This window comes from Marmota flaviventris, chromosome 13, assembly GCF_047511675.1.
Source record: "Marmota flaviventris isolate mMarFla1 chromosome 13, mMarFla1.hap1, whole genome shotgun sequence".
NCBI lineage: Eukaryota > Metazoa > Chordata > Mammalia > Rodentia > Sciuridae > Marmota > Marmota flaviventris.
The window spans coordinates 41,964,627-41,978,509 of record NC_092510.1 but is presented as its reverse complement, the minus strand read 5'-3'; the positions used below and the strand labels follow the sequence as shown (position 1 = coordinate 41,978,509).

The window sequence follows — 13,883 nt, the reverse complement described above, 5'->3', positions numbered from 1 at the left end:
GGGAGTTTCTTCAATAGTGATATTTATTTAGGAATAACAACAATGCAATGGAAGTACATGTGCCATAGTAAATCTGTTTAGCTATTTTTAGTTACTGTAACAAAATGCCTGAAGTTGGATACTTTATAAAGAAAAGTTTATTTAGCTTACAGTTCTGTAGATTCAAGAGCATGGTGTCAATATGCCCCCACTTCTTTTTAGGCTCCCTTTTCTGGTCACTACGTGGCAGATAGAATCATGGTAGGAGGGTGAGTGAGAGGGAGAGATCACATGGTAAGACAGGATGCTAGAGAGGGATTCAGGGGCCAGGCTTGCTCTTTTATTTATTTATTTTATTATTTATTTCTTTTATTTTGAGAGAAGTTTTTGCTCAATTGCCTAGGGCCTCACTGAGTTGCTGAGGCTGGCCTTAAACTGAGATCCTCCTGTCTCAGCCTTCTGAATTGCTGTGATTACAGGCATGCACCACCACACCCAACTCCAGCCTTGCTCTTTTATAATAATTTGGCTCTTGCAGGAACTAACTAGGATCCCATGAGAACTGCATTAATCCTTTCCAAGGGCAATGTCACCAGTGACCTAGCCATCTTCTAGTAGGCCTCACCTCTTTTTTTTTAAAAAAATATTTTTTAGTTATCAATGGATCAACTGAGAATCAAACCCAGTGCCTCACACATGCTAGGCAAGCGCTCTACCACTGAACTACAACCCCAGCCCTAGGCCTCACCTCTTAAAGGTCCCACCACCTGTCAATAGTTTTGTTCCACTGGGAACCAAACTTCCAACACATAAACTTTGGGGGACATACCCAAACCATATCCAAACCATATTTAGACTCTGGCCCCAAAGGTTCATGTTCTTTTTTTTTTCTCATGTTCTTTTCACAATGTGAAATGCTATTATTTTATCTTCATTAGTACTAAAGTCTTAACTCACTCCAGCCTCACTCAAAAGTCCAAGTCCAAAATTTCATCTGATATGCAAGACAAATATCCTCTATCTATGAATATTCAAAATAAAAAGTTACTTATCTATTCCCAAGACCCAGTAATAGAATAGAGATAAAATAAACGTTTGTCTTCCCAAAGGGAGAAACAGGAAAGTAGAAAGGAATAATTAGCCCAGAGCAACACTGAATTAGATTGAATCTTAAACTAGGTAGACATTAAATCTTAGAACTCTGAAGTCCAGAGCTCTCTGTACACTGCAGTAGGGAGTGGAGTGGTCCTTCAAGGTCTTAGGCAGTCCTACTCCTATAGTTTTGCTGGTCATGTCCACATGGGTACTCTCTTGGATTACACACTGATGCCATGATGCTTTCCCAGGACAGTGTTGGGTCTACCTTTCTAGAGTCTCAAGCTGTGTGGTTCTAATCCCATGGCTTCACACATCATTCTACTGAGGACTCTGGAAGCCCATGGCCAACTTCTGTCTGACCTCCTAGGCTTTCTTTGAAATCTCATTGGAGACTGTCGTGACCTCATAGCTTCTGCATTCTGTGTACCTGAAAAACCCATACCATATGGACATCACCACCATATTTTTTTAATATATTTGTTGATTGGTTGGTCGTGTATCACTTTCTGAGAAGTGTCTGTTTAGTTTCTTGGCCCATTTATTGATTTTTTTTTTTTTGTGTGTGTTTAGCTTTTTGAGTTCTTTATATACCCTAGATATTAGTGCTCTATCTGATGTGCAAGTGGTAAAATTTTGCTCCAAAGCTGTAAGGTCTCTATTCACCTCACTGATTGTTTCTTTTGCTGAAAAGAAGCTTTTTAGTTTGAATCAATTCCATTTATTAATTCTTCATTTTAATTCTTGTGCTATATATAGGAGTCTTATTAAGGAAGTTGGGGCCTAATCTGACATGATGGAGATTTGGGCCTACTTTTTCTTCTATTAGATGCAGGATCTCTGGTTTATTTCCTAGGTCCTTCATCCACTTTGAGTTGAGTTTTGTGCATGGTGAGAGATAGGGGTTTAATTTCATTTTGTTGCACATGGATTTTCAGTTTCCCCAGCACCATTTGTTAAAGAGGTTGTCTTTAATGTATGTTTTTGGTGCCTTTGTCTAATACAAGATAATTATAATTTTGTGGGTTAGTCTCTGTGTTCTCTATTCTGTACCATTGGTCTACCAGTCTATTTTGGTGCCAATACCATGTTGTTTTTGTTACTATTGCTCTGTGATATAGTTTAAGTTCTTCTATAGTGATGCCACCTGCTTACTCTTCCTGCTAAGGATTGCTTTAGCTATTCTGGGTCTCTTATTTTTCCAGATGAATTTCATGATTGCTTTTTATATTTCTATGAAGAATGCCATTTAGACTTTGATTGGAATTGCATTAAATTTGTAAAATGCTTCTGGTAGTATGGTCATTTAGACAATATTAATTCTGCCTACCCAAGAACAAGGGAGATCTTTCTATCTTCTAAGGTCTTCTTCAATTTCTTTCATTAGCATTCTGTAGTTTTCATTGTAGGAGTCTTTAACCTATTTCATTAGGTTGATTCCCAAGTTATTTTGTTTTTTTTGTTGAGGCTATTGTAAAAGAGGTGGTTTTCCTAGTTTCTCCTTCAGAGGATTTGTCACTGATATACAGAAATACCTTTGATTTATGGGTGTTGATTTTGTATCCTGCTGCTTCACTGAATTCATTTATTAGTTCTAGAAGTTTTCTCATGGAATTTTTTGGGTTTTCTAGGTATAGAATCATATCATTGGCAAACAGTGCTAATTTGAGTTCTTCTTTTCCTATGTGTATCCCTTTAATTTCTTTCATCTGTCTAATTGCTGTGGCCATTGTTTCAAGAACTATGTTAAATAGAAGTGGTGAAAGAGGGCATCCCTGTCTTATTCCAGTTTTTAGAGGAATACTTTCAGTTTTCTCCATTTAGAATGATGTTCATCTGGGGCTTAGCATAGATAGCTTTTATAATGTTGAGATATGTCCAGGTTATCCCTAGTTTTTCTAGTATTTTGAACATGAAGGGGTGCTGTATTTTATGGAATGCTTTTCCTGCATCTATTGAGATGATCATATGATTCTTATCTTTAAATCTATTGATGTGATGAATTACATCTATTAATTTCCGTACGTTGAACCAACCTTGCATCCTTGGGATGAACCTCACTTGATTGTGGTGCACTCTCTTTTTGATTCGATTTTTTTGTATTCGATTTGCCAAAATTATATTGAGAATTTTTGCATCTATGTTCATTAGAGATATTGGTTTGAAGTTTTCTTTCTTTGATGTGTCTTTGTCTGGTTTTGAAATCAGGGTGATATTGGCTTCACAGAATCAGTTTTGAAGTGCTCCCTTTTTTTCTATTTCCTGAAATAAATTGAAGAGTATTGGTATTAGTTCTTCTTTGAAGGTCTTGTAAAATTTGGCTGTGTTTACATCCAGTTCTGGTCTTTTCTTGGTTGGTAGACTTTTGATGGCATCTGCTATTTCATCACTTGAAATTGATCTGTTTAAGTTGTATATCATCCTGATTCAATTTTGAGAAATCATATGACTCTAGAAGTTTATCAATGACTTAGATATTTTCTATTTTATTGGAGTACAGTTTTCAAAATAATTTCTAATTATCTTCTGTATTTCAGTATTGTGTTTCATGATATTTCATTTTTTTATCATGTGTGTTAGTAATTTGGGTTTTTTTTTTTCTCTCTCTCTCTCTTCATTAGCATGGCTAAGGGTCTGTCAATTTTTTTTATTTTTTCAAATAACAAATTTTTGTTCTGTCAATTTTTTCAACTGTTTCTTTTGTTTCAGTTTCATTGAATTCAGCTCTGATTTTAATTATTTCCTGTCATCTACTGCTTTTGGTGTTGATTTGTTTTTCTTTTTCTAGGGCTTTCATATGTAATGTTGGGTCATTTATTTGTTGACTTTTTCTTCTTTTAAGGAATGAACTACATGCAATGAACTTTCCTCTTAGTACTGCCTTCATAATGTCCCAAAGATTTTGATATATTGTATCCTTGTTCTCATTCACCTCTAAGAATTTTTTTATCTCCTCCTTGATGTTTTAGTAACCCATTGTTCACTCAGTTGCATATTATTTAGACTCCAGGTATTGGAGTGGCTTTTATTTTTTATTTTATTCTTGATTTCTAATTTCATTCCATTATGATGTGATAGTATCTCTACTCTTCTATATTTGCTAAGATTTGCTTTGTGGCATAATATATGTTGTATTTTAGAGAAGGATCCATGTGCTGCTGAAAGTGTATTCTCTCATTGAAGGATGAAATATTTTATATATGTCAGTTATACTAAGTTATTGATTGTATTATTGAGTTCTATAGTTTCTTTGTTCAGTGTTTCTTTGTACAATCTATCCAGTGGTGAAAGAGGTGTGCTAAAGTTACCCAGAATTATTGTGTTGTGGTCTATTTGACTCTTGAACCTGAGAAGAGTTTGATGAATGTAGATAATCCATTGTTTGGGGCATATAAATTTATTATTGTTATGTCTTGTTGATGAATGGTTCCCTTAAGCAGTATGAAATATCCTTCTTTATCCCTTATGATTAACTTTGGCTTGAATCTCCTTTTTTTGATAAGAGAATGGAAACCCCTGCTTGCTTTCACTGTCCATGTGAGTAGTATGATTTTTCCAAGCCTTTCACCTTCAGTCTGTGGATGTCTTTCTCTATGAGATGAGTCTCTTGGAGGCAGTGTGTTGTTGGGTCTTTTTTAAAAAATCCAACCTTCTAGCCTATGTCTTTTGATTGGTATGTTTAGGCTATTAACATTCAAGGTTATTACTGAGGCAAGATTTGTATTCCCAGCCATTTTTGTTTATTTTTGGCACTTGACTATATTTCTCCTTTGATTAGTTTTTCACTTAGTGTAATACCTCCCTTTGCTGATTTTCATTGTTGGTTTTCAATTCCTCTTCATGTAATATTTTGCCAAGGATGTTCTGTAGTACAGGTTTTCTAGTTGTAATTTTTTTTAACTTTTGTTTATCTTGGAAGGTTTTTATTTCATCATCAAATCTAAAGCTTAGTTTTTTCTGGATATAAGATTCTTGGTTGGCACCCATTTTCTTTCAGAGCTGTATATATATATATATATTGTTACAGGATCTTCTAGCTTTCAGGATCTGGGTTGAAAAGTCTGCACAGAATTTAATTGGTTTCTCCCTATATGCAATCTGATTGCTTTCTCTTGTGGCTTTTAAAAATTATCTCCTTATTCTATATGGTAGACATGTTCATTATAATGTACCTTGATGTGGATCTGTTGTGGTTTTGCACATTTGGCATCCTGTAAAAAGTCCCTTGAGTTTGGTTTTTCCAATTCATTCTTCATGTTTGGAAGATTTTCTGATATTATTTCATTGATGAGTTGCTCATTTCTTTGGTTTGGAACTCTGTTCCCTCCTCTATTCTAATAACTCTTAAATTTGGTCTTTTGTGTTATCTCATATTTCTTGAATGTTCTGCTCATGGTTTCTTACCATTTTTACTTTGTTGTCTACATTCTTTTCAAGTTATATATTTTGTATTCATTGTCTGAGGTTCTGTCTTTCAAGTGGTCTAATCTGTTGGTGATGCTTTCAATTGAGCTTTTAATTTGGTTTATTTTTTCTCTAATTTCAAGGATTTCGGGGTTTTTGTTTGTTTGTTTGTTTGTTTTGTTTTGTTTAGAACCTCTATCTCACTATTGAAGTAATCTTTTGCCTCCTGTATTTGTTTATGTAATTCTTTGTTGAAATGATCTTTTGCTGTCTGTATTTGCTCTCTTATATCATCCTCTAATTTAGAGAACATCTTAATCATGTACATCCTGAACTCCTTCTCTGTAATTTCTTCTGCTATGCTTTCAGTGGATTCTAATAATGTGGTATCTTGATTTGTTTGGGGCAATTTCTTCTCTTGTATTTTCATACTGTTTGTGGGTCTTCCCTTCTAGCACTGTGGATATGAGGCATTAGTGTCTTTACCCTATAGGCTTATAGTGCCCCTATAGTGTCATCTCTCCTTTGAGGTGACAGAGAATTTTATTTAGATCCTAATATAAGCATTATATACCCTAAAACCAAATGTTTGCTATTAAGATAATTACAATTTGGTCACAATGTACAGAAATGGTGAATTCAATTATTATCTATTATATACTTAGTAGGTTTGTAAAAGAGTTTATAACTTATAGTTTCTGATGGTGGACAAAGAACCTGGGGTGAGGAGAAGGATGATATACTGAGGAGGTAGGAGGTAGGAGGTGAGGATATTGAGTTGTTATATCTTAGGAAGTGTGAAAGAGAAATGTAAAGAGGAAGATTAGTAGCAGGAAAAGGGAAAGGAATTAATTTTGGGTAGACAAGTAAGTGGGGAGACAGTAGAATACATAAAACAAATACACATATATATTGAGAAAAATACAAAATGTTAAAAATAGTAGAAATTTGTGGGGAAAAAGAAGAAAAGTATATACAACACAGCTGTAATATACTATTCAGATGTCCTAGTCCTCAAAATCCTAATTCATGCAAAATACTTGGTTTCATATATGTTGGGGATGTGAGGGTGGGAAAATAGAGAGGGAGAGGGGGAAAAAAAAGAAAAAAAAATTTGAAGGAAGAAACAGGATTGTTTTGGTTGGCAATCGTGTCTTTCCTGCTTCCCTTCTCATTTAATAGGTGGGGTCATCTGTTGTTAGGTGGTCTTTCCACCCTCAGGGTGGTGAAGTTAACCAGGGTGTCAGTGTGCAGGGGTAGCAGCTGCTGGGGAGAGGAAGGGAGTTAGAAACTGGGCACCTGGCCAGCCAGAGTTCCAAAACTGGGAGTTGCCCCTCACTGAAGATGGTGATGAAGGTGGCCCAAGATGGAGGTGACTGCTTTCAGTGGTGGGCTATTGGGTTGTGTGGGGGGAGCTGAGTGATGGCATTGGAGGATGAGTTCAGAGATGAGCTTGTGCAGTGTGTGTCTGTTGGCTGACTTCAAAGCCTGTGTGATGTTCTTGGGTGCAGGTAGGCTACCACTCGAAGGGGACTATCTCTGCTGCTCTAGCATCCCAAGATGGTGGCAGCCAGGGGATTACCCATGTTGGTAGATGGGGGTCCACATGGGAGTGGTGGTGGGAGTTCCTGCATGTGGGAAGCTGCCAGATGTCCTCTATGGGAGTGATATTGATGATTTCTGCTTGGGTGGGTGGCTGGAAGTTCTGCATGGGTATTGATGGTGCCCTCTTGGGTACCCAATAGTCCTATGTGGGCCAGTAGTTTGGAGACCCACTCTGAGGCCTGGAGCCCTGGGTGGGCACAGTGGCCGTGATTCCTACACAGGAGCAGGAATATTGCTCGCAGAGAAGCAGTACTTGAGTCCCAGGTCATGGAGCGACTCAGAATGCTGCCTCCCTCTGTCCTGCCATCTTGGGTCCTCAACCCAAAAGTTTTTGAGGTGTTTGAGGTCTATTTACTATTGCCTTGATGGTTAACATCAATGCTGATGTCTTTAGCAAGCAGTTGCTCAGGCACACCCTCCTCCATCTAGGAATGTTCCCCCCAAAGCTCATGTGTTAGGCAATGCAGCAGCATTCAGAAGTGAAAATATTGGATTATGAGAGCTATAACCCCATCAGTGGATTAATCTACTTGGTGGGTTAATATTGTACCACTAGGTGATAACTGTAGATATGGGTGTGTCTGTGACTATAACCTTGGGGACTGTATCTTGTCCTTGCCCGCTCCACTCTCTCTCTCCCCTTTCCTGGTTGCCATGAGCAGTGTGCTTTTATCTGTTCTGCCCTTCCACCATGATGTTCTGACCCACTCAGGCCCAGAGCAATGGAGTCATCAGGCTATGACTGAACCTCTGAAACTGTGAGCCCCAAATAAATATTCTTTCTCAAAGTAGTTCTTGTCGGGTATTTTGGTGGCAGGTGGAATGGACACGGCATGGATGACAGACAACACGACTGACCAACCCATCTCTCAAATATCAAATATGCTTTGTTTGCTCTTTACATTGGCAGGCTGTGGCTTTTACAGATCTGCCCTGTTTCCTTTTATTCTTAAGTTTCATTGTAAATCTCACTAATAGCCAGTAACAGCCATGTAGCAGTCCGAATGCTTTGCTGTTTAGAAATTTCTTCTATCAGATAAACTTGTCCATCAGTCTTAAATTTAGCCTTTCATAAAGACTGGAAGACATCAAAACAGTTAATTAAGTTCTTGTCCACTTCATAACAAGGATGACCTTTTCTCCAATTTCCAGAAGATCCTCATTTCCATCTGAGACTAGTTCCCTAATCCCCTTGCCTTCTGAGCCCTCACCAGAATTGCCTGAAATGCTTCACTTAAAGCACTTAGGTTATTTCTATCCTGCTCTTCCAAAATCTTTCAACATTTTCCTGTTACCCAGTTCCAAAGCCACTTACACATTTTTCAGTATAGTTATACCAACAAACTCATTCTCAGGACTAATTTTCTATCAATTAGTTTTCTTTTGTTTTAATTAAAAAATACTCAAGATTCAATAATTTGTAAAGAAAAGAGGTTTATTTATGTAGCTGCTGGTTTTAGAGGTTTAAGAGCATGGTTCTGGCTTCTGCTTGGCTGTTGTGAGGACTTTATAGTACATGGAAACACAGTGGTGGGAATACATATGGAAGGTCATATGGTGAGACAGGAAGCCAGAGAGTGGAGAAGGGCCATTTTTGCTCTTTTTATAGCAACTCACTCTCATGAAAACTAACTCATTCCACAAGACCGGTATTAATCCATTCTGTAATGCCCCCAATAACCTAAGCATCTTCACTAGGCCCTACCTCCTAAAGGTTCCACCAACTCTGAATACTACTACATTAGAAAGCAAACTTTCAACACATGAAATTTTGGGGGCAAACTCAAACCATATTCAAATTATAGCAGTAAGATATATTTATAGAGGTTGAGGCATGGGTAAGTTTTTATTGGCTTTAATTTTTGTTATTTTTTATTAGGAAGAAATTTGTGTAAGCAACTTGGATATAACATTCATTGGTCTTAGAGACTTAAAGTAAGAGTTGGCATCAGCTGATTGTTCGAGATGACATTGATGGACAAATGTTCTATTGAGAGCATATTATCTGAATTGCTGTAGTCTTAAAGAAGGTTAAAATACAATTTGTTACAGAAATATATGTGAATGTGAGGCATGCAAAGCATGGGGTGTGTATAGACTGAGAAGGAATTTCTTATCAGTCTTTAGAAAGTCCTTGAGAATTTCTTCTCTCAGGTAGGCAGGTATGAGTTCTTTCTCTTCATTAATACCTGGCTCTAATTTTGTCTCATTCTGGCAAGAATGATTTATCTTGGTGTCAACAACTTTCACAATTGTTTTTTCCTTTTAAATTGCAGAGCAGTATTCTGTTGGGCTGATACATCACATTTTGTTTATCATTCACCAGTCGATGGACATTTTAGTTGTTTCCAGTTTCAGGTTATTAGCAATAACGCTACTATGTCTTTGCATACCAGTATTAATGTGGAAATGTTTAATTTATTTTGAGTAAATGCTTAAGAGTATAATTTCTGGGTTGTATTTTTTATTTTATGAGAACTGGTAGCCAAGTGTAGTGGTGAATGCCTCAGGAAATTGAGGCAGGAGGATTGCAAATTCACATCCAACCCCAGCAACTTAGTGAGACCCTATCTCAGAAAAAAAAAAAAAGGCCTGGGGATGTGGGTCAGTAGTTAAGTGCCCCTAGTTAAATCTCTGGTATAAAAAAAAAAGAAAGAAAGAAAGAAAGAAAAAGAAAGAAAGAAAGAAAAAGAAATTGCTAAACTGTTTTCAAAGTGACTAAACAATTTGCATTCCCTCTAACAGTGTAGTAGACTTACAGCTGCTCTTCATCCGTACCAGCGCTCTTGATATTGCCTGTATTTTAAATTTTGTTCATTATGATCATATATATTAGTATGTTACTGTGGATTTAATGTGCATTTCCTTGATGACTGATGACATTATCATTTTTCCTTGTAATTGTTAATCATCTGTATGTTTTATTTAGTACTGGTTCAAATCTTTTATCTCTCTTTTTTAAATTGGGTTATTTGTCTTATTGTGTTGTAAGAATTCTTTGTTAGTTATTCTGAATACAAGTCCTTTACCAGGTAGATGTTTTCTCAATACTTTATCTAGTCTGAGGCTTACTTTCTCATTTTCTTGGTGTTTTTTGAGGAACAGAAGTTTTTAATTTTTATAACATAAAGTTTTTTCTTTCATGGTTGGTACTTTTTCTGTTCTAATTAATCTTTTCCTAACCTAAGGTTATCTAGTCTTTTCTCTTATGTTTTCTTTGAGAAGTTTTATAGTTTGAGCTCTTACATTCAGATCAAGGGTCTTTTCAAATTAATTTTTATAAAAAAAGTGACATAAGGGCAGAGGTTAAATTTTTTTCTCCCCATCTCCTCTCCCTTCTCTCTGCCCCTCTCCTCTCCTTTCCTTTCATTTCTTCCATTGTTCAGGAACTTTTTGTTGAAGAACCATTCTTTCTCTACTGATTTATTAATATGATTATGTGGTTTATAAGTCAACTTGATTTTATCATAGTACAAAAATAAAGTTAGCATAATTTGAAAAAAAAATCAACCATATATAGTTGGGTCTATTTCTATAATCTCTCTTGTGTTCCATTGATATGTATGTCATACTTTAAGCCAATTTTACATTGTCTTGGTAACTGTAGCTTTATAGCTAGTCTTGAAATTAGGAAGTGTGAGATTTCTAATGCTCCTTAAACATTTTTTGTGGGGGAACTCTTCTAGGTCCTTGGAATTTCAATATAAAATTTTGAATTAGCTTGTCAATTTTTGTATTTAAAAAAAAGCTGCTGTGATTTTGATAGGGATAGTACTAAACATAGATAAATTTGGCAGAAACTGATATCTTAACAATATTGATTCTCCTCTCATACACATGCTGTATTTTTTTTAAATTACATGTTTATTTTTATTATAAATTTATTTCAATCCCTTTGGATTCAGCATGTCCTTAGGCTTTACCCACTCATCAAACTGCTCTGCTGTGAGATAGCTAAGTCAATAGCAGTTTCATTTAAGGTTGATCTTTTTTGTGTATGTAGTCCCCACCACACAGTTTTCTGTGATGGAAACTGAAGATCCCCCAGCCACCTGGCTGAGTGTAATACATTTTTAATCATCATTGGTTTGAAAAAATTCGTCTCAAAATGTCCGTTGCTGTCTCCAACAGTAACAGTGACATGGTTCCCCATGATTTGGGCTACAAACATGGTCATTGCTTCACACTGAGTTCACCTTGTCTGGCATGATACTGCTTCGTGGTTCATTTTCAGGCAAGGTCAGTTCTCCTAGGCCAGACTGAGGACCAGAAGCCAGAAAACAAGTATCATTTTCTATCTTCATCAGAGTGTATGCAGTAGTGTTTATGGCTCCACTGAGCTCCGCTAAAGCATCATGAGCAGCCAGGGCTTCAAATTTATTTGGAGCAGTATCAAAAGGTAAGCCTGTGAGTGCAGCCACTTTTGCAGCAACCTTTCTGCAAGGCTATTTTAGTATTTAAACCAGAGCCAACAGCAGTGCCTCCAGTTGCTGGACATAGATTCTTGACATTCTAGCTTTTATTCTGACTATGCATATTGTACCTGTTGAACATAACCACTAAATTCCTGCCTAAGAGTAAGTGGAACATCCTGAGCATGAGTACACCCAAATATAATGATCTGTGCAAACTCTTTAGATTTTTGCATTGAAAGTATCATGTAGCTTCTACAGTCCTGGTAACAGTACTTCATGAACTTCTACTGCAGCTACAATTTGCATTACTGTGGGAAAAGTATCATTGAGCTCTGGCTTTTATTATCATCGTTATTGGGATGCACAGGTTCTTGCCACTAAGCTCACCTCCTAACATTTCAATTGCTGTATTGCTAATAACTTTACATTTATATTTATATTCATATTTGTATGGGTTCCTGATCCAGTCTGTCATACCGCAAGGGGAAAATGATCATTTAATTTGCCTTCAGCTACCTCATCTGCTGCCTTCATTATTGCATTAGCAAGCTTTGGATCAAACCATAATCCTGATTTAATTGAGCAGCCACTCACTTCAAGATGTCAAAAGCTTTAATAACTGGGGTCGGATGAAGCCTGCTACTTCTAGGCTTACTAGCCTATCCTACAATCCTGCCTTGACTATTTTTCATACTCTGGTTGGGCTCCATTAGGATATGTAATATATTTCATTAACCCTTTTCATATGTTAAAATCTTGGCATACATTCTCTCATACCTCCAATCTTAAAGTTCTTTGTAGATCTTATGTCTGGGTGCCAAAATACTTATCATTTGGGACCTTCAGTTCACCAAAAGTGTCATATTCAATTCAGAAGGAATTTGGCTTGCCATTCAAGCCATGTTCAGGGGCCCAAGGGGGAGGACAGCCACATCACCCACAGGAGCTAAGACAGCAGCTGGATGAAGCAGGAAGCCACTAGATCGTGCAAGGAAGCAGAGTTTCATATATCCATGTTCTGTATCTTTTCATTTATTTAGATATTAAATTTTTTTCTCAGAAATACTTCACAATTTTATTGTATTTTGTTAAATGTATTCCTGAGTATTTTGTTTGATTCTATTTTATATGACATTTCCCCACATTTTAATTTTTAATGTTTTTACTAGTATATGAGAAATTTTATATATTGCCCCTGTATCTTGTGATCTTGTTAAAATTATAAATTTTAGCAATTTTTTTTGGTTGATTCTTTGGAACTTCCTATGAATAGCATCATGTCATCCAAAAACCAAAGGTAGTTTTACTTCTTTCTATAACTATATGAATTTTACTTATTTTTCTTACCTAATTGTACTGGCTAATATCTCCAGTATAATGTTTAAATAAAAGTGGTGAGAACAGACATGTTTGTTAATGTTCCTGGGGAAGCATATTCAGCATTTAAGAGTTTAAGATGAGGTTAAATCTGTTTTGAGTAGATATTTTTGTTATATTGAGGAAGATCCCATCTATTTCTAGTTTGCTGAGAGTTAGGGTTAATCCTGAAACGATGTTAAATTTTATAAATTTTTTATGTTTATTTATGGAGATTATATTCTTTTTCCTTTTTATTCTGTTGATATGGTGAATTGCAAGGATTTGAATATGGGGCCAACTTCACATACGTGAAATAAATTGCACTTCAAGATGCAATTTATTTCTTTTTATCTGTTGCTGGTTTCAATTTACTAATATTTTGTTAAAACTTTTCAAATTGAGGTTCAAGAAGGATATTTCCTGGCAAATTTTATGGTTTTGAAGAATCTTTGTCTGTTTTTGCTATTGGGGAATTGCTGTCATCATAAAATAAATTGGTAAGTGTTATCCCATCTTCTATTTTCTGGAAGAGTTTTTATAAAATTTGTATCATTTCTTCCTTAGTTATTTGATAGATTTCATCAATGAAGCCATCTGGAACTGGAGTTTTCATTGTGGCAAAATTTTAACTATGAATATAATTTCTTTAATAGACATATGACAATTTAGGTTATTTGTTTCTCTTTGAGTAAGATTTGGTAATTAAGCTATTTAAAGAAATTTATCCATTTCAATTAAGCTATCTAATGTATTGGCAAAACATGTTCAAAATATTCTCCTGTCCTAGGGGATCTCTAGTGATGTTTTCATTCCTAATACTGATATTTTGTTCCTGTGTATTCTTGGTCATTTGGTGACAGTTTTATTTGTTTTTTGTTTGTTCATTTGGTCCTGGGGCTTGAACCCATGGGCTTGTGTATGCTAGCTAGGCAAGAGCTGCTACTGAAATATATGCCCAGCCCTTTTTTGTAATCAAAAAAAATTTTTGAGATAGGATCTTACTAATTACTCAGGCTAGCTTTGAAC

The 13,883-nt window shown here is 36.0% G+C and overlaps 1 pseudogene; it reads right to left on the bottom strand.

The window, feature by feature from the left end:
- Nucleotides 1-10,964: 10,964 nt before the first annotated feature.
- Nucleotides 10,965-12,391, bottom strand: LOC114098866 (fumarate hydratase, mitochondrial-like; annotated as a pseudogene).
- Nucleotides 12,392-13,883: the final 1,492 nt, after the last annotated feature.